General features: G+C 45.9%; 1 non-coding gene across 1 annotated transcript; it reads right to left on the bottom strand.

The window, feature by feature from the left end:
- Positions 1 to 12,275: 12,275 nt before the first annotated feature.
- On the bottom strand, positions 12,276 to 12,431 carry LOC122067998. The gene has a single exon (XR_006136939.1). It is a non-coding gene; the product is annotated as a 5.8S ribosomal RNA (ribosomal RNA).
- Positions 12,432 to 21,633: the final 9,202 nt, after the last annotated feature.

The raw sequence follows: 21,633 nt of genomic DNA, 5'->3' as shown, positions 1-21,633 counted from the left end.
TTTGGATGGCCTAATCAAGAGGATTGAGGGTATTGTTCTTAGAGAGCCATCATCAGTCAATTTGGTTAAGATTTGTGCTTGATGCCAGTCCCATGAACATGTCATAGAAGAATGTCCCAACACCTCTGGGGGCACTTCTAATGATAGTGTTAATGCATTATACTAGAATAATCCATATAGTAACACCTACAATCCAGGATGGAGAAATCACCCAAATTTCTCTTGGAATCAGAGCAACCAAGCAGGGCCTTTCAATTTTCATAATCAAGGTCAACTTGGACCCTAAAGGCCTCCCTTTACATAACAGTTTTTATCCCAAAATACTTTTCCTAGGTCAAATGTAGGACCTCAGGCTAGTTTTCCTAGGGCCCCTTCTCCTATCATCTTATCAGCAACCCCCTGGGTTTACAAACACTGGAGAAGCAAGTAGAATAAGTAACTTGGAAAAAAATATGGCCCTCCTCATGACAAGCCATCAAAATCTTACGAAAGAACTCACCAAAGTTGTCTCAATTATACGTGAGAGGGAGAAAAAACTTTACCCAGTCAACCAGAGCCTAACCCTAGGCATCATCAACCTGTTAGTTCACAAACACCAACTAATGCACCACTAAATATAGTACAAGGTCAGACCCAACAAGAGCTCTCTAACTAATGTAATGTTTTTTATGCCCTTAGGAGTGGTAGAGGGTACCAACAGAGCGTTCCTAAATCTACCAACAGAGCATTCCTAAATCTTCCCTATCTATTACTCCGGTTAACTCTCCTTCAGTTAAGAACACAAGTGTGCCTCTTGTTCCAGGTTCATCTGATGAACCTAAAGATTCTTTTGAAATTAAAGATGAATTGGTTGAGGAAACCAAAAATGATTCTTCTGAAAAAGGGTAAATCCCTAACACTCCTTATGTTCCTCTTATCCCATTTCCTAATCGCTTGGTAAATAAAAAGAAGATTGCTTCCATGGATAAAATTTTAGAAGTCTTAAAAAAGGTAGAAGTGAACATCCCTCTTTTGGATGCCATATCCCAGATCCCCGCCTATGCAAAGGTACTGAAAGATTTGCGTACTCACAAACATATCAATAGTATGCCCAAAAAAGTATTCTTGGTAGGTAACATTAGTTCTATAATTACTCAGCCTATAGCAGCCAAGTATAAGGATCTACAGAGCACTACCATATCTTGTGTCATAGGCAACACCTACATTAAGCATGCCTTACTTGACCTTGGCGCAAGTTTGAATCTTTTACCTTACTATGTGTATAAGAAACTAGGATTGGGGGAATTGAAAGCCACTAGAACTACTCTTCAGTTGGCAAATATGTCTGTTAAGATTCCTAAAGGGATGGTTGAGGATGTCTTACTAAAGGTGGGGGAATTTATTTTTCCTGTTGATTTCATTGTGTTAGATACTAAGCCCTTTTCAACCAAGGATGAGATCCCAATAATTCTAGGAAGACCATTCTTGGCTACTAGTAATGCATTAATCAATTGTCGAAATGGTTTCTTAAGATTATCTTTTGGTAACCAAACTGTTGAGTTTAACATGTTTAGGATAGGCAAGCAACCACATATGGAAGAAGAGATCAATATGCTTGAGGATTTTCTGGATTTTTCTAATGATTTAGTTACCAACTTTGATATTGATTTTGATTAAGAATTCCAAGAGTATATAGATGAGTTGGATGATGATAGTGAAAATTTCTTTTCTGAAGTCTTGAGTCTTTACACACCTGTGGAGCCCTTAGGACCCCTTTTCAATTCCATTCCCAAACCTTCCATAGTTGAGCCCCCTAAGCTCGATCTTAAGGAGTTGTCATCTAATTTGAGGTATGCTTTCCTAGGGCCTAACCAGACTCTTCCTGTAATAATTTGTTCAAATTTGACTTCTAGCTAGGAAGAGGAGTTACTTAAAGTGTTAAAAAAGAATAAGGAAGCCCTAGGTTGGACCATGGCTGATATCAAGGGTATAAGCCCTTCTATTGTGCAACATCATATACATCTTATGGAGGATTCCAAACCATCTACGGAACCCCAAAGAAGAGCTAACCTAATGATGAGGGAAGTCATTAAGAAAGAGATCCTAAAGTGCTTGGATCATAGAATAATGTATCCTATTTCTAACATCCAATGGGTAAGCCAAGTTCACGTAGTGCCTAAGAAGTAAGGGGTGACTGTAGTTCCTGATGCTTTGGCCGACCTACACAGAAGAGATAACAGGGAAGAACTTAGCTAACCCGACGGGGGACTCTCCGATGCCTAAGTCAGATCTTTCCATAATAGATGCTCATGAGAGCTTTTCCTGTAAGAGAAGTGAGTGATCGATCTCCTATATTGGAGGCTTACCTTGGTATTTATAGGCTGCTGATAGAGGGAGAGTGGGAGAAGATTGTGAAGGGTCCTGTTTAGGCATGGAGTCCTCAAGGGGAGTGGCTCTGTGATTCTAGGAATATTCCAGGGGAATATTTTCCTCTTATCTCGGAAAGGCCAACCGTGTGAGGGATAGACATTTATGATGACGTGTAGTGGATAGAGTCCTGTCCCTCTTAATAGGAATTACGTTCCTTGAATGTAGGGGTGGATGAAAACACATCTCTGGAAACCTTATTGTTGACGTCGGGCCGAGGTGGCAGCACGGCTTGATGCAGGCCGAGGTGGTAGCACTGCCTGATGGAGGCTGAGGTGATAGCATGGCCTGATAGAGGGCCGAGGTGGCAGTATGGCCTGATAGAGGACTGAGGAGGTATCACAGCTTGATGGAGGGCTGAGGTGGTAGCACGGATTGATGGAGGCCGAGGTGAAAGCACGGCCTGATGGAGGCTGAGGTGGCAGCACGGCATGATAGAGGACGAGGTGGTAGTACGGCATGATGAGGCCGAGGTGGTAGCACGGCCTGATGGAGGACCAAGGTGGTAGGTCAGTCCTGTTCAGGTTTGCATACACGCTTCAGCCGTACTGAGGAAGGGGATATATTTTACCTCATCACTAGCCCCCTGCTCTAACAGTTCTATCGATCTGCTAGAGCATTTAATTCAATGCGAAGTGCACTGCTCCACTTTCTCAGTCGAGGCTACTCAATGGTTCGAGGACGTGGTTGTCGCTTGTTCGAAGGTGAAGGAGGCAAAGCACCTTCATGGGGGGCCGCACAAGGTCACAGGCCAGCTGGAGGTTGAGAAGAAAATGACCTGATCTAAGGAGGTCCGTGCCAATGATGTTGGATTGATAACTGGAGAGTTAGAACAGGAGGATGCTAAGCAGCTCAATGCCAACGGCAACTTGATGGAGAATGATGCTCTCTAAGATGAGTTGTTCGAGACCCAGGGCGCTCACAAGGAGGAGATCGTAGCTAGGGTTGGCGAGCTGAAAAGGTAACACTGGGCTGAGATGGAGGCCAATGAGGTGGCTGAACCCCTAGGCCTATCAGAAGTGGTAGGTTGACATTAACATTGCTTTATTTTAGGTCAGCTCGGATGATGTCATCTGATTCATCCTGAGTAAGATGCCAGGCTATAATTTGAAGGACTATGAGTAGCTCGTTCCCGCCCCTACTACTTTGGTGCAGCTCGACGGCTCGATCGGCGTTGGTGAAGAGGTGACCCGAGTCGAAGGATAGCTAAGTGAAGAGCTAGGCCCATGGATTAGCCCCTCGAGATTAGCCTTGTATATATATGTAGATGTCTCCTTCGGGAGCGATGTACTTTGACGGCATTTTTATCCTTTTTTTTATGAATAGAAAATTTGTTTTGATGTTATCTCTTAGCATTCTTGAGCTTCTTTCTTTATTTTCTTGTACTTTGAGCTGGCTCGAAATGAGTAACTTTTAGAAGAATAAGGACTTATACAGCTGTCTGAGTTGGCTCCGTTACCTATCTGAGCTCGGAATTGATCTTCCATGTCTAGCTTATGAGATCTTGAGGTGCCAAGCCTGTGACTAGCCATAAGGGTGCTGAGCTGGGGCTCGATCTTTAGATGTACCTTACATCAAGGTCTTTTGTGGTGCCGAATCGGGGCTGGGGCTTGCATGTTTTATTGTGTAAGGTTTTGAGGTGCCCAACCGTGCTTGGGTTTACGTGCCTTAGTGCGTAAGGGCTTGAGGTGTCGAGTTGTACTCAATCTGAGTGCCTTAGTTCATGTCAAGTTGGGCTCGGGCTTGCATGCCTTAGTACTTAAGGGCTTGAGGTGTCGAGCCGTGCTCGGCTTACATGCCTCAGTGCGTAAGAGCTTGAGGTGTCGAGCCGTGCTTGGATTTTATGCCTTAGTGCATAAGGGCTTAAGGTGCCGAGCTGAGCTCGATTTTAGTTGCTACCGTGCTGGAGCTCGGTCTTTGTGCCTTAGTGGTTAAGGTCTTTGAGTCGCCAAACTAGGGTCTAGTCTTGTGGTGCCGAGCTGGAGCTCGATCTTAGATGCTGCCGAGCTAGAGCCTGATCTTTGTGCCTTATTGGCTAAGGACTTTGAGTCGCTAAACTTGGGTCTGGTCTTGTGGTGCCAAGCTAAAGCTCGGTCTTAGATGCTGCCGAGTTAGAGCCCAGTCTTTGTGCCTTATTGGTTAAGGTCTTTGAGTAGCCAAACTAGGGTCTGGCCTTATGGTGCCAAGCTATAGATCGATCTTAGATGCTGCCGAGCAGAAGCCCAGTCTTTGTGACTTATTGGTTAAGGTCTTTGAGTCACCAAACTAGGGTTTGGTGTTGTGGCGTCGAGCTGGAGCTCGATCTTAGATGCTACTGAGCTGGAGCCTGGTCTTTGTGCCTTATTGGTTAAGGTCTTTGAGTCGCCAAACTAGGGTCTGATCTTATGGTGCCGAGCTGGAGATCGATCTTAGATGCTGCCGAGCAGAAGCCCGGTCTTTGTGACTTATTGGTTAAGATCTTTGAGTCACCAAACTAGGGTCTGGTCTTGTGGCGTCGAGCTCGAGCTCGGTCTTAGATGCTGCCGAGCTAGAGCCTGATCTTTGTGCCTTATTGGCTAAGGACTTTGAATCGCTAAACTTGGGTCTGGTCTTATGGTGCCGAGCTAAAGCTCGGTCTTAGATGCTGCCGAATTGGAGTCCAGTCTTTGTGCCTTATTGGTTAAGGTCTTTGAGTCGCTAAACTTGGGTCTGGTCTTGTGGTGCCGTGCTAAAGCTCGTTCTTAGATGCTGTCGAATTGGAGCCCAGTCTTTGTGCCTTATTGGTTAAGGTCTTTGAGTCACCAAACTAGGGTCTGGTCTTGTGGCGCCAAGCTGGAGCTTAGTCTTAGATGCTACCGAGCTAGAGCCCGGTCTTTGTATCTTATTGGTTAAGGTCTTTGAGTCACCAAACTAGGGTATGGTCTTGTGGCGTCGAGCTGGAGCTCGGTCTTAGATGTTGCCGAGCTGGAGCCTGGTCTTTGTGCCTTATTGGTTAAGGTCTTTGAGTCACCAAACTAGGGTCTGGTCTTGTGGTGGTGAGCTAGAGCTCGATCTTAGATGCTGCTGAGCTGGGGCAATGCCTTTATGCCTTATTGGTTAAGGTATTTGAGTTGCCAAACTTGGGTCTAGTCTTATGGTGCCGAGCTGGAGCTCAGTCTTAGATGCTACTGAGCTGGAGCTCGGTCTTTGTGCCTTATTGGTTAAGGTCTTGGAGTCGCCAAACTAGGGTCTGGTCTTGTGGTGCCGAGTTGGAGCTCAGTCTTAGAAGCTTCTGGGCTGGAGCTTGGTCTTTGTGCCTTATTGGTTAAGGCCTTTGATTCTGACGAGCTGTACTCAATCTTAGAAGAGTCAGATATTTGAGAGAAGCTTTATAGTATATTGATGTGTAGTATGCACTTGGGATAAATACAATGCTTCAAAATAGAATCTAATCTGCTCTGTGATAAAAACTGAATAACTAAGATATGGAAGCTAAGGTGCTGACAATATAAAATCTATAAGACGAACACCCAATTGATGAGATTTCAATGCGATCTACTGATAGAACTCTCTACTGATAAAAGTGTCCACTGATAAAAGTGTCTACTGGCCTCAGTGATTGGGACAGTAAGTAGTTGTTCAACTAGCTCGGCTCGAGTCAGGAGGCTTTCATCTCGGCAATCAATAATTTCTACTATACATGCTAGGCCCGAGCATGGTTTCTTGACAGATTTTATGAAGTTTCCATAGCATTCCCGGGATTCCTTCTGGCTGGACTTGCATTCCCCAACTCCATTGCTGGTGGGGATTTTGACTTTCATTTACTTAGTGGACACAATCGCCCCAAGGCCATTGAGACTGGGTCAGCCAAGGATTGCATTATAGAGTGAGGCGATCTTGGCAACCATAAAAGAAACCATGGTAGTGGCTATCTGAGCTCCTTGTCCAATGGTTACAGGAAAGACTACAACTCCTTCCAGCTCTGCTGGTGTGCCTGAAAATTAGTACAAGGGTCCTGGAGCTGGATTTAGGGTCCCAGTGCCAAGCCCTAGTTTTGTGAAGGCTTCGTAGGACATAAGGTCAACGAAGGCTCCTGTGTCCACTAGGACCCTGTGGAAGGGATGGTTTACCACCACTAATTGAACTACGACAGCGCCGTTGTGAGGCCAATTCAACTCTTCTAGATCTCTATCAGAGAATGAAATGGATGGATCCATTCTGAGGGCTTTGACAAGTTGTTCCGCGATGCATACGAACAGCGCATGGGCTTTGGCTTTTCTGACTGATTTCATCGTGGGTCCACACATGATTGTTAGAATGGCTGGACCCACTGGTAAGTTATCATATGTGTCAGCTCGATCAGTGGCAAGGTCCTTGGATGGCTCGACCCTGTCTCAGCTCAGCTTGGCATCATCTCTCCTCTGCTCGGGCCAATTCCCACCATATTTCTGCTTTAAATACTGCTTGAGGTATCCAGCCTTGATGAGCTCATCAATTTCGCTTTTCAGAGTCTTGTAGTCTTCAGTGTCATGTCCATGGTCTCGGTGGTATCAGTAATACCCGTTAGGGTTACTCTCCTCTAGTTTAGCATTCATTGGCCTAGGCCAGCGAAAGTACTTCTAATTTTAAATCTCTAAGAGCAGGTTTGTATGGGAACGATCAAGTTCATATCACTCAGGTTCAGTTGTTTCAAGTGTCCGATCTATTCTATTCTTTCTCGGCTTGCGAGAATCATCCCTAGGTCTCAGAGTCCTTTTCTTCTCCTTCTCCAACTGATCACCTATCCCTCTGGCGGCCAAGATTTCCTCCATGTTGGAGTATTGATTGCATCATCTTAACAGCTCAGGCATCGTTTCTGGTAAGTCGAGGGCTAAAGACTGGACCAGATCAGGGTGTATTACCCTGTTGCACAACGTGATATACGCCACTCCTTTTAGTAGGTTTTTTTACCTCTAGTGTCGTCTTGGTGAATCAGGCAAAGAACTCCCTTATAGTCTCCTCGCTCCTTGCCGCATGTTCATCACGTTTTATGTAGTTTGCTTTTGTTTCATACTTGCTTGGAAATATGTGCAGAACGCTCTCGTCAGCTCTTCATAGCTGCGGATGGACCATGGCCGTGAATTCTACATCCACACTAGTATAACTCCTTTTAATGAGGTTACAAAAGCTCAGTAGAGAACGGCATCTGACCTACCATGAACCACCATGGCCGAGCTGTAGTATAGCAGATGATTATAGGGATCTGTGGTGCCGTCATATCCATTGAAGATGGGTATCACAAAATTTGAGGGCAGTTCGGCGTCTATCAGTTCGTCGGATAGTGCATTATGGGTCGGAGTTACAGTTATGTCTGTCGGGTACCCTTTCCTCTGCATTCCTTCTATTCACTCAGTGAGTCACTGGATACAGCTCTTAAGGTCGTCTCTTCTCTCCTCTGCTCGGTGATTCGGGGATCGACGTGCCCCTTCACTTCTTCTGGGGCTTCTTCCTTGGCCTTGGTGACCTTACCGTGGTGTGCCTCTGATCGGCCTGATGGGCGAGCCCTGACCCAGGTGGGGTTGATCTTGCAGAGCTGGCCTCTGGTAGTTTTCACGTTCTTCTTTGTGTGGACGTGCGCCTCTACTGAGTCTTTGAGGTGATAGTTGGCGTCTTCCTACCTGGGGTGGGGATCTATGAGTATCATATGTCTCTGGGCTCCGATGATGTGCGAAACGACGGCTCTCCCATTCTGGGTAGGGACGGGACCTTGTCTGCACCCCTCAGGACGAGAGTGGGGTGGTACCGAATGAATAGTACTTGAAGTTCTGGCCGACCCCCTTCTTTCTGTTGATTGAGGGGTGACACTATTGTCAGGAGATTTGTCGTTGAGATGTCTGCTCGGAATAGGATAAGGTGACTGAGCTGACCTAGTACGTGGCACTAGAAGTGTCGATCCAAACTGACGTATGAAATCCCACACTAGTGTGTTTGTAGCTAATTCCTGCAGCTGCAAGCTCTGCATCTGCTCTTCCATGTTCAGGTGAGTTACCCAGGAAGATGGGACATGGCGAGATAGCTGAGGGTTCTGCTCGCACTGATCCCCCTCTACCTGGGCAACCTGCGTATCGAACCTGGTTTGCTGGGTTCCTTGTGGAGGGGTCTCTGCTGGGATGTTTTCCTACTCTACCTTTGGTGGTGAATGGGGACGTCCAAGTGGTACTTCACGAGTGGATCTTGCTCGCATTGTCGTTGAAGAAACGACCTTCTCATTCCTTAATTGCATTGGTCCAAGGTGACTTTTTGTAACAATTCCCACAGACGGCGCCAATCTGATGCAGTAAAAATTAATCGAACGATCTTCCCTGCAGTTCCTGGTGCTTTGGCTGACCTATATAGAAGAGATGACAGGGGATAGTCGGGCTGGCTCGACAGGGGACTCTCTGATGCCTAAGTCAGATCTTTCCACAGCAGATGCTTATGAGAGCTTTTCCTATAAGAGAAGTGAGTGATCGATCCCCCATGATGGAGGCTTACATTGGTATTTATAGGTTGTTGATAGAGGGAGAGTAGGAGACGACTGTTAAGAGTCCTGTTTAGGCGTGGAGTCCTCAAGGGCAGTGGCTCTATGATTCTAGGAATATTTCAGGGGAATATTTTCCTCTTATCTCGAAAAGGCCAACCGTGTGAGGGATAGATGTCTATGATGACGTGTAGTAGATAGAGTCCTGTCCTTCTGAATAGGGATTACGTTCCTTGAATGTAGGGGTGGACAAAAACACGTCTCTAAAAACCTTGTTGTTGACGTCGGGCCGAGGTGGCAGCACGGCCTGATGGTGGCCGAGGTGGCAGTACGGCCTGATGCAGGTCGAGGTGGTAGCATGGCCTGATGGAGGCCAAGGTGGCAGAACGGGCTGATGGAGGCCGAGGTTGCAGCATAGACTAATGGAGGGCCGAGGTGATAGCACGGGCTGATGGAGGCTGAGGTGATAGCACGGGCTGATGGAGGGCCAAGGTGGCAGCATGGCATGATGGAGGCCAAGGTGGTAGCATAGCTTGATGGAGGCCGAGGTGGTAGCATGGCCTGATGGAGGCCGAGGTAGAACCACAGCCTGATGGAGGCCGAGGTGGTAGCACGGCATGATGGAGGCTAAGGTGGCAGCACGGCATGATGGAGGCCGAGGTGGTAGCATGGCCTGATGGAGGGCCGAGGTAGTAGGTCAGTCCTGTTCAGGTTTACATACACGCTTCAGTCGTGCTGAGGAAGGGGACATATTTTGCCTCATCAGTTCCGAATGCCAATAATGAATTAATTTCAACCCGTGTCCAATCAAGGTGGAGAGTGTATATAGACTACAAGAAACTTAATGTGATAACCTGGAAGGACGACTTTCCATTGCCATTCATTGACCAGATGTTAGAAAGGTTAGCTGGATATAAATGCTATTGTTTTCTTGATGGATATTTCGGCTATAACTAGATCCCAATTGCTTTAGAGGACCAACATAAGACCACTTTTACATGCCCATATTGAACATTTGCTTACAAGCGTATGCCCTTTAGGATTTGTAATGCCCCTGCTACGTTCCAACGATGCATGATGAGCATCTTTTCTGACATGATCAAAAAATTCTTAGAAGTATTTATGGATGACTTTTCAATTCATAGGAATTCCTATTCTGAATGTCTTCATCATCTTTCTCTAGTTTTGAAAAGGTGCATATCTAAGAATTTGGTTTTGAATTGGGAGAAATGCTATTTCATGGTTAAATCTGGTATTGTTTTAGGCCATGTAATATCTAAGGAGGGAATTAGAGTAGATAGAGCCAAAGTGGATTTAATTGATAATTTACCACCTCCTCAATCTGTTAAGGACGTCCGGTCTTTTCTAGGGCATGCGGGCTTCTATAAAAGGTTTATTAAGAACTTTAGTCAGTTAGCCCAACCTCTCACTTCATTACTTGCCAAAGATCAAACTTTTGAGTCTAAAGAGTGCCTAGATTCCTTCAAACAACTTAAGAAGGAGTTGACCAATGCACCCATTGTTCAACCACCTGTTTGGACTATACCTTTTGAACTGATGTGTGATGCTTCGGATTTTGCCATAGGAGCAGTTTTGGGTCAAATGATTAATAAGTTGCCCACTGTCATTTACTATACTAGTAGGACCTTAAATGATACACAACTCAATTATACAACCACTAAAAAAGAATTTTTAGCTGTTGTGTTTGCATTAGAAAAGTTTTGGTCTTACTTAGTTGGTTATACTAATCATTCTGCTCTTAGATACCTAGTTTAGAAAAAGGATGCTAAAGCTCGTCTCATTAGGTGGGTTTTACTTTGACAAGAGTTTGATTTAGAAATTAGGGATAAAAAAGGACTGCCAGGTATAGGTTGCGCGCTTCAGCTCCATCCATTTTCGGGGCTAGTTGATTCGGCAGGTGAGTTGTTACACGCTCCTTAGCAGATTTTGACTTCCATGACTACCATCCTACTGTCTTAATCGACCAACACCCTTTGTGGGTTCTAGGTTAGTGTGCAATCTGAAACTGTAACCAGCTTTCGGTTCATCCCGCATCGCCAGTTCTGCTTACTAAAAATGGCCCACTTGGAGCTCTCGATTCTATGGCGCGGCTCAACGAAGCAGCCACGCCATCTTCCCTATTTAAAGTTTGAGAATAGGCGAGGGTGTTGCATCCCCGATGCTTCTAATCATTGGCTTTACCGATTGAACTCGCCCGCGGGCTCTAGCTATCCTGAGGGAAACTTCAGAGGGAACTAGCTACTAGATGGTTCGATTAGTCTTTCACCCCTATACCCAAGTCAGACGAACGATTTGCACGTCAGTATCACTGCGGGCCTCTACCAGAGTTTTCTCTGGCTTTGCCCCTCTCAGGCATAGTTTGGGTCCTGATAGGTATGCTCTCACTCGAACCCTTCACAGAAGATCAAGGTCGGTTGGCGGTGCAACTCATAAGGGGATCCCACCAGTCAGCTTCCTTATGCCTTATGGGTTTTACTCACCCGTTGACTCGCACACATGTTAGACTCCTTGGTCCATGTTTCAAGACGGGTCGAATGGGGAGCCCGACAGGCCGATACCCAGAGCATATAGTTGCCAATAGGCATGCCATCATGGCGATGACATCTCCTCGGGCATAACGCGATAACCCGGGCTTGGGACACCGTCGCAATCCATATCGATCCATGCCTCAAGTCAAGCGACGGATCGACTATTAACCATTCTGCATCCGACCGAGACGCATTGCCAGCCCCCATCCGTTTCCCTCCCAACAATTTCAAGCACTCTTTGACTCTCTTTCCAAAGTCCTTTTCATCTTTCCCTCGCGGTACTTGTTCGCTATCGGTCTCTCGCCCATATTTAGCCTTGGACAAAATTTACAGCCCAATTAGGGGCTGTATTCCCAAACAACCAGACTCGTCGATAGCGCCTCGTGGTGTGACAGGGTCCAGACATGACGGGGCTCTCACCCTCTCTGGTACCCCCTTTCAGGGGACTTGGGCCTAGTCCGCCACTGAGGATGCTTCTATAGACTACAATTCGAACGATAAAGCCGTTAGATTCTCAAGCTGGGCTCTTCCCGATTAGCTCGTCGTTACTAAGGGAATCCTCGTAAGTTTCTTGTCCTCGCTTATTGATATGCTTAAACTCAATGGGTAGCCCCGCCTAACCGGGGGTCGCAGTCAAAATGCCATCGAATGGCAATCACGGTCACCAGAGCCCAATGGGAGCAGAACACGAACACGATGTCCGAACAATGGCAAAGTGGCTTGACCCACCACTCATCGTGATGCTTTCCACATAAGGAGCCCTTGACTTTGGGCCGACCGCACCTCGAACAGAGACACAGGGGACCAATCTTCGTTCCGCACCACCACCATAAGGGGTAAAGGAGGTGGGACAACATGACGCGTGACGCCCAGGCAGGCGTGCCCTCAGCCCAATGGCCTAAGGCGCAACTTGCGTTCAAAGACTCGATGGTTCACGAGATTCTGTAATTCACACCAAGTATCGAATTTCGTTACGTTCTTCATCGATGCAAGAGCCGAGATATACGTTGTCAAGAGTCGTTAAGATAAAGATTCGGATCTAGGATGACCACACCACACTAAAGGCGCAATGATGTCATATCTTTTTCGTTGCGAGTTCCTTGGCACCGACTGCACCGGTGGTTGTGTTTGGGTCGAATGCTACAAAGAATTGTAGGTCGACCTTTTACAACTGTCGGGAAGGAAGGAGCTCATGCTCCCACACCCTACCTTGATCGCACAACATAATATGTTCACGGGTCTCGCTGGGCAAGTATCGACAATGACCCTTCTGCAGGTTCACCTACAAAAATTTTGTTACGACTTCTCCTTCCTCTAAATGATAAGGTTCAGTGGACTTCTCGCGACATCGACGGCGGCAAACCACCCACATCACCATGATCCGAACACTTCACAGAACCATTCAATCGATAGGAGCGACGGGCGGTGTGTACAAAGGGCAGGGACATAGTCAACGTAAGCTGATGACTCATGCTTACTAGGAATTCCTCATTGAAGGCCAACAATTACAATGATCTATCCCCATCACGATGAAATTTTTAAAGATTACCCGGGCCCATCGGCCAAGGCTATAGACTCATTGAATACATCAGTGTAGCGCGCGTGCGGCCCAGAACATCTAAGGGCATCACAAACCTGTTATTACCTCAAACTTTCGCGACCTAAACTGCCATAGTCCCTCTAAGAAGCTGGCCGTGGAGGATCCCCTCCACATAGCTAGTTAGCAGGCTGAGGTCTCGTTCATTAACGAAATTAACCAGACAAATCACTCCACCAACTAAGAATGGCCATGCACCACCACCCATAGAATCAAGAAAGAGCTCTCAGTCTATCAATCCTTACTATGTCTGGACCTGGTAAGTTTCCCCGTGTTGAGTCAAATTAAGCCATAGGCTTCACTCCTGATGGTGCCCTTCCATCAATTCCTTTAAGTTTCAGCCTTGCGACCATACTCCCCCTGGAACCCAAAAACTTTGATTTCTCATAAGGTACCGACGGAGTCCTGAAAGCAACATCTGTCGATCCCTGGTCGGCATCGTTTATGGTTGAGACTAGGATGGTATCTGATCGTCTTCGAGCCCCCAAATTTCGTTCTTGATTAATGAAAACATCCTTGGCAAATGCTTTCGCAGTGGTTCGTCTTTCATAAATCCAAGAATTTCACCTCTGACTATGAAATACAAATGCCCCCGACTGTTCCTGTTAATCATTACTCCGATCCCGAAGGCCAACGCAATAGGACCGAAATCCTATGATGTTATCCCATGCTAATGTATCCAGAGCGTAGGCTTGCTTTGAGCACTCTAATTGCTTCAAAGTAATGGTGCCGGAGGTATGACCCGGCCAATTAAAGCTAGGAGCACATTACTGACAGAAGGGACGAGACGACCGGTACACACAGTGAGGTGGACCGATCGACCCATCCCAAAGTCCAACTATGAGCTTTTTAACTGCAACAACTTAAATATACACTATTGGAGTTGGAATTACTGTGGCTACTGGCACCAGACTTGCCCTCTAATGGATCCTCGTTAAGGGATTTAGATTGTACTTATTCCAATTACCAGACTTGAAGAGCCCGGTATTATTATTTATTGTCACTACCTCCCCGTGTTAGGATTGGGTAATTTGCGCGCCTACTGCCTTCCTTGGATGTATATACATTAACTGAATTTAAACTAATATATACACTAAGATGGTCTTGACCTCCAATTTCCTTTCTTGAGAGATGTTGGCTATGTTGGTATGTGGACAGAGTTCCGGCTACAAATGGTTACTTTCTGATTTAGATTCAGACAGAGCTTTGGCTAGGGAAGGTTATTTATGGATTTGAATTTGGATAGAGCTTCAACTAGGGAAGGCTATTTTCAGGCTTAGGATGAGGTGGCACTCTGACAGAGCTTTCGCTAGGGTTAGGCTAAAGGAGGGCTAGGCTGAGGTGGCACTTCGGTAGAGCTTCCGCTGGGCATAGGCTAGGGGAGGGCTAGGCTGAGGTGGCACTTCAGTAGAGCTTTTACTGGGAATAGCTATTTTTGAAAAGATTCCAGGGGCACTCAGACAGGGCTTCCACTAGGAACTGCTATTTTTGAAAAGAAACAAATTGACCTAAAAATGGATTTAAGATCCCCAATCCCCGAAGAACACTTTGACGATCCGAACAAAGTTCCAGATCTTGATAAAGATCTCTTCGTAGACCCGAAGAATCTCAAGGGGGGTTTCTATTTCTGGTAAAAACCAAGAACTCTCAAAGGAGGGAGTTGAAGAACACACTATTTTTTGTAGACACTAGATTGGACTAAGAACTTGGATTGAAGATCTTCAAAGTCCCGAAGAACACTTCGAAGATCCGAACAAGATTTTTGGATCTTAACAAAGATCGCTCTGAAGACCCGAAGAAAATCAAGAAGGGTGGGGGAGGAGAGAGGGCAGAGCTTCACTACTATGGAGTGAGATGGAGTTGTTTGGTATGTAAAATCCAAAGAAGGGGGTATTTATAGGTTTTTTAGACGAATGGGAAGGAAGGAGAATTTTTACCCAACGGATAGAAGAGGTTTCTTGGATGAAAATGGGTGAAGCAGGCTTTTATCCAATGGGCAAAAGGGGTTCTTGGACTAAAATGGGTGAAACGGGCTTTTATCCAATGGGTAAAAGAGGGTTTTAGGGAGAGAGTCCTTAGCCAAAAAAAGTGAGATTTTGGTCTTAAGTGGATGAGGAGGGAATCTCTTCACCCATCGGGTCAGTGAAAAACCAATCTCAGCCATTGTCGACGACATCCAAGATTGAGCCATAGTGCACAGTGCATGGTCAGTATAGGAGGACAGGCAATGCAAGCAATGTTATGGGTGTGCGATGCATAGCACGCGGGTTGTGGAATGTGGGTGTGCAGCACATGGCACGCGGGTAATGGCATGTGGGTGCGAGGCACCACTGCATGGCACCATGGCATAGGCAGCAAGCATAAGCTACAACCATGGGCAGCAGTTGGCAAAGGTACGGGCATGGGATGCAGGCAGGCAGGGCAAACAGGGCACAAGCATGGGTAGCAGGAAGGTAGGGCGAAGGGGCCCGGGTATGGGCAACAGCCAGTGCTCTCATGTGTGTGAGCTGGCTTACTAGCCAGTGCGCGCAGGTGTGCAATGGGGCCTGGGCACATGGGCTTGGGGGTGCGGGCATATGGGCATGGGGGTGCGGGCCTGGCTGGGAGGGGCACAGACTAACTAGCACCATATGCTGCAGTCATGGGTAGCAGCCATGTGCTATGGCCATGGGTAGCAGCCATGGGCAGTGGGCAAGCGTGCAGGCTGGCCTGCTGGCCAACGCGCATAATCATGGATATTTTCAGTGACGATCACGGGGAGTGTTTTAGGTTATTTGGATAGGTAGGGGATGAATTTTAAGTTGTTTAGGGTAGGTAAGGGATGAATTTAAGGATTTGGGGTAGGTAGGGGATTTTTTCAGGTTTCCAACAGGCTTGCCAGGGTACGTGGTATACATACCAAAAAATGTGATTTTTTGGGGATGATCGTGTGAGATCCGATGATCTGATTTGACGTGCTATATATCATTGGAATCGTATTTTTGAGCACTATTGTGAGAGTAACGGCTGGAGATGGATGGGCTATGTGTCCTCGTCCTCTCTCCTCTCTCTTCACCTTCAGAGTGAGGGGAGGGGTTCGAGTCATGTGTGCTTCGCTTTTGGGCCCCGCACCACCATATCGCTGCTTGGAGATATGTGGAGGCCTATTTCATAAGAGTGTAAAATTCATCATTTGAGACAGAGATTTTGATGATGGTCAAATTTGGGGATCAGGATCATGCAAATGGGGTTTGGAGTCACCACCTAAGGTTATGGGCCTAGGACTAGGGGGTGGGCTCGATTCTTGAGAAAATGGCCCTAAATTTGGTCTGGTCTAGAGATTTAGGGTAAGTGTCAAGTTACAAAGTTGGAAAGGTGCTAAGCACCCAATCTGCCCAGTTCAACCAGTCTTTTTACTAGATGCTTGAGAACGAATATTTTCCACAATTATTACTATTCCATATGTATGGCTAAGTTATCACACATATATACAATAATTGAATTCAAACTATTATATACACTAAAACAATTCTTATTAGATATCTACATTATTCTTAAATTAGGAGAGAGATTATACCTGAATTTGACCCCTGTTTTGGGTCAAGAGATGTGGGCACCCGATTGGTACTAACTCGGATTGTCTTTCGTGTTCTCCCAGCTCAAGGGAAGATGGTCTTGACCTCCAACTTCCTTTCTTGAGAGATACTGATTGTGATGGTATCCGGATAGAGTTCTGACTGGGAACAGTCGCTTTTGGATTTGGATTTGGACAGAGCTTCAGCTAGGGAAGGCTATTTCCATATTTTAATTCGGATAGAGCTTCGGCTAGGGAAGGCTATTTCTTAGCTTGGGATGAGGTGGCACTCTGGTAGAGCTCCCGCTGGGAATGGCTATTTCTGAAAATATTTCAGTGACACTTGGACAGAGATTCGGCTAGGAAAGGCTATTTCTGGGCTTAGGATGAGGTGGCACTCTAGCAGAGCTTCTGCTAGGGATAGTCTAAGGGAGGGAGGGCTAGGCTAAGGTGGCACTTCAAAAAAGCTTCCACTGGGAATGGCTATTTCTAGAAATATTCTAGAGACACTCGGATAGAGGTTCAGCTAGGGAAGCTATTTCTGGGTTTGGGATGAGGTGGAACTCTGGTAGAGCTTCCGTTAGGGATAGGCTAAGGGAGGGCTAGGCTAAGGTGGCACTTCGATAGAGCTTCCGGTGGGATAAGCTAAGGGAGGGCTAGGCTAAGGTGGTACTTTGACAGAGCTTTCGCTGGGGATAGACTAAGGGAGGGCTAGGCTGAGGTGGCACTTCGGTAGAGCTTCTGCTGGGAATGGCTATTTCTGAAAATATTCCAGGGACATTCGGATAGAGATTCAGCTAGGAAAGGCTATTTCTGAAAACAAACGGGCTGACCTAAGAATGAATTGAAGAACTCTAAAGTCCCGAAGAACACTTTGAATATCTGAATAGAGTTTCAGATCTTTACAAAGTTCTCTTCGTAGACTCGAAGAACCTAAAAAAGGGAGGTTTTCTATCTCAAGAACACTCAAGAATGCCCAAGAACACTTAAGAACACTCAAGAACACTCAAGGGAGGTGACTCAAGAACATACAGTTTTTGGCTAAAAACTGGATTTAACTAAGAATTTGGATTGAAGATCTTCAAGATCCCGAAGAACACTTTGAAGATCCGAATGAGTTTTTGGATCTTGACAAAGATCGCTCCGAAGATCAGAAGAAAATCAAGGGGGGCGAAAATTTTCACTCTGAAAGGGGATTCTGGTCTGTTGGTGTATTTTTTCTAAGGGTGAGAGGTATTTATAGTTTTTTTTCAACCAAATAGAAGAAGGGGAATCCCTTTATCCAGTAGATGAAAGGGGGGCTCTTTCCTAAAGTGAAGAGATAGGATTTTTTTCCAATGGGTAAAGGGGGGTTGAAGGCAAAAATGGGTGGGGAGGACTTTTGTCCAGTGGTAAAAAGGGGGTTTTCAGCAAAAATGGGAGTAAAGAGAAACTTTAGCTAGAAAAAGGTGATTTTTGAAAAAGCGAGAGGAGAGAGAAAGTTTAACCAAAAAAGGTACTTTTCAAAAAAGTGAGGAGAGAGAAGGTTTAGTCGGAAAAGAGTTTTCAAAAAAGCAAGAGGTGAGAGACAGTTTAGGCAATGGGTGCAGGTGATGTCATGAGTGCGAGAATGCATGGGTGTGTGGGCAATGTGCATAGTGGGTACGTGCATGCACGGGTGTGCTAGCCATGTGCATGGTGTGCAGGCAATGTGCACGGTGTGTGGGCCATGTGCACGGTGTGTGAGCATAGAGTGCACGGTGTGAGGTAGGGGTGCACACAGTGTGTGGCCCCTACCGGCCATAGTGTGCTACAGGCCCATGCATAATGTTAGGCAGGGGTGTGCGGGCTTGGCTGGGCTGGGCTGGCTGGGTGACCGGTGTGTGCGATATACACGTGAAAAAAATGTGATTTTTCAGGGAAGGTTACAGGAGATCTGTCGATCCAATTTTGATGTACCATATATCATCAAAATCGTATTTCTGAGCACTATCCATCTGTACGATCATCTTGACCAGATTCCTTCGTATGCAAAAAGCCAAAATCGGACCTCTTCCCTCCTGCGTGGGGATTTCTAGGGTTTTAGACCTAAGAGTGTTTCGAGGTTATCTGGGTAGGTAGGAGATGAATTTTAGGGTGTTTGGGTTAGGTGAGGGATTTTTTTAGGTTTTAAGCGGGACTTTCCGTGTGCATGACATATATGTGGAAAGGTATGATATTTCGGGGATGATTTCCAGAGATCCGTCGGTCCATTTTTGAAGTATCATATATCATCGAAATCATGTTTTCGATCACTATTTATCTACATGGTCATCTTGATCAGATTCCTTCATATATAAAAAGTCAAGATTAGACTTTCCTCTCTCCCATGCAGGGATTTCCAGGGTTTTGGGTAGGGGAATGTTTCCATCAGTATCTCTGTCATTCGGAAGTCAGAAGTTGCATCCAAGATTCGTATTTCATCATAACTAGTGGAGGGTGACAAAATTAGGTGTCTACAGAATTTCCCTCTTTGGCTGAGGATTATGCTAATGGCCGAAGGGAAAAGAAAAAAACAACTACATTTTGTCTCCAGAGCATATACTGCCGTCATCTTGCTCAGTTATGACGAAGTTTAAAAAATGCAACAGATAATATCTCTAAAGTTTTAGGACTTACTTGGGTGCCAATTGGGGAAAGGAATTCGTTGCTCTTCCAATCCTATAAAAAGTTAGTACTTTGATCCTGATTCTTCCTTAGATGGGCTTCGTATATACCAGTTTAGGGAAATATGGTTTCCAGGCTGGGTCTAGACTATCTGGGACCGATGGTTACAAGAGAGAAATTCATTTTTCTTCCAATCTTGTAACAAGTAAAAAATGTTTGATGCTTGGATTTTCCTTAGCTGGGCTTCACATGTGCCAGTTCAGGAATTTGATCTATGAGATCGGGCCACTTGGATCTGACTCAAAGAGAAAGGGCCTCCTGGGGCCGAGTTAACAACATTGGGCCACCTGGGCTTCTTGTTTTGTAATTTTTTTGCTTTTTGCTGCTTCTTTTCTTTTATTATTTATTTATTATTTCCATTAGTATGAGGGGAAGGAACCGCCCACCTTGGCCTCCTATAACCACCCAAACATGGTTCAGTCCTAGTATAGGACGCTCTCTTGCAGGGTGAAAGAGATGGTTGATGATACCTATCTGTGCCGGCTGGCCCTTGTAGAGACCCGAAAGTTTAATCTGGTATTGGTGAGGGCCCTAATGGAGTGGTGGTGGCCGAGTACTCACACTTTCCACCTTCCTGTTGATAAGATCACCATTGCGCCTATGTGCTTCTATGCCTTGATAGGCATTCCATTTGGGAGTAGAACCATGACCCTACCCGTAGGATTCCTAACTACCAGGGAGTTCGTAGATCTGACCAGTATCACCATTAAAACCGGCCAGCCATGCATCCGCCTAGGGGAGATTACTGCCCGATGGTGGAAAGTTGGATTAGGGGAGAATCCAGGCAACATGTCTCAGATAACACATTCCTTCCTGCTATTTACCGTGGGCTAGTGCTTCTTCAGTGACCTTCAAGGGGGAGTAGATATTTGCCTGGTGTTCTTCCTTAAAGATCTTTGCATAGTAGATACCTAGGATTGGGGTGGGGCCACCTATGCATATCTCCTGTGGTCCCTAGACCTACTGTCTTATGAGGATAGGGGCCTCAAGGGGGTAGGCTATGTCATCTAGGTAACTTTCCTTCTCCTATCTATTTTCTTTCAGTCATTTGGTCTGCACTTTCTTACTTTGATTTCTTTAAACAACCCTGGTGTTTTTAGCATCTGGGAACCATAGCCCCCAAACTGAGAGATCCTGAGACATTCTTCTTCCCCCTGGCCACAAAATTGGGAGATAACCAGGTGGTCTGGGCCTGACACCATCCTCTGGGGACCACTGCTCATTCTCTTTTGAATGATCTCATTAAGGTATGCCATGTCTGATATTGAAATTCTATTCACCTGATACTGTACTTACCCTTCCTTGGTTTTGCAGGCTACTTGGAGACCATTCTATGACCTTGTGTTTTCGGATTCTGAGAGAGTCAACTGGGTTCATCAATTGCCTGAGAATCGAGTCCTTTTCCAGGGCCTATGGGGCCATGCCTGGTACGTGAGAGAGAGGGTAGTACCTCAGTGGTTAGACATCGATCCACAACGTTCTCCTGGTTTTCCTCCACCACTATGCATTGTTCAGAGATTGTCCCTGTAGATGAGATGAAGTACTTGGCTAACGGAGTATGGGAGGATTCCTTTCTTGATCCAGATAGGGACTAAGGAGCCTTCCTGGAGGAGGAGACAGTGTGAACCCCTCTTGGTCCCAATGGTCCAGTGGTATGTTTCCCTTTCTTGAGTATGTTCTACAGATTCTTCCTTGTTTTAGTCTTGACTGTTGTTCTTTCAGGGGAGAGTGAGACGTGTAGATCCTTCTGCTATTCGGTCGCATTCCAGTACTACTAATCCCTCACAAGCAGGGCCTTCTACAATGCTGGCAGGTCTCTCAGAGTTGCTAACGACCCCTTTCGTAGCTTCCCTGCCTAGACCTATTCCAATGCGGCCGACCCCAATCTCCCTCATCTTCTTAAGCCGAACATAGATGTAGATGCTTCCCTTGGGCTGCCTATTCCTTATGATTATATGAGTATCTGATCATTTTTCAATTAACGCCTGACTTTCTTTAGTTGATATGCTCTTTCTCAGGTGTCCTCGGAGGTGTATGCTAAGATTTGGAGGATGTACTATGGCCTGTGCGAGGTGATAGTTACGAAAGGCAGATTGCCCGATAGGGTGCACTGATTGAGGACCTGACCCAGAGTCTGAAGCATATTGGAGTAGCATCTATGGACTCCTCGATGCTTCATGAGGATGGTTCAGAGTACAGTTCAGATGATGGCTTCTAACCAACAGGGATTTGTTCCTATATTTTCTGCAAACACAAACATATGGATTTTTTCTTTCTTTTTTCTTTTTCCCTCCCCTTGTTTGTTCATTATTTTATTTCAGCATCTCTATGAAACTTAATTTTGGCACAAAGAAAATCTTTCTTTCGCTCTTTTTTTTTTTTTTTT

This window comes from Macadamia integrifolia, unplaced genomic scaffold (genome assembly GCF_013358625.1).
Source record: "Macadamia integrifolia cultivar HAES 741 unplaced genomic scaffold, SCU_Mint_v3 scaffold3313, whole genome shotgun sequence".
Lineage (NCBI taxonomy): Eukaryota > Viridiplantae > Streptophyta > Magnoliopsida > Proteales > Proteaceae > Macadamia > Macadamia integrifolia.
This window is presented reverse-complemented; position numbering and strand designations above follow the sequence as displayed.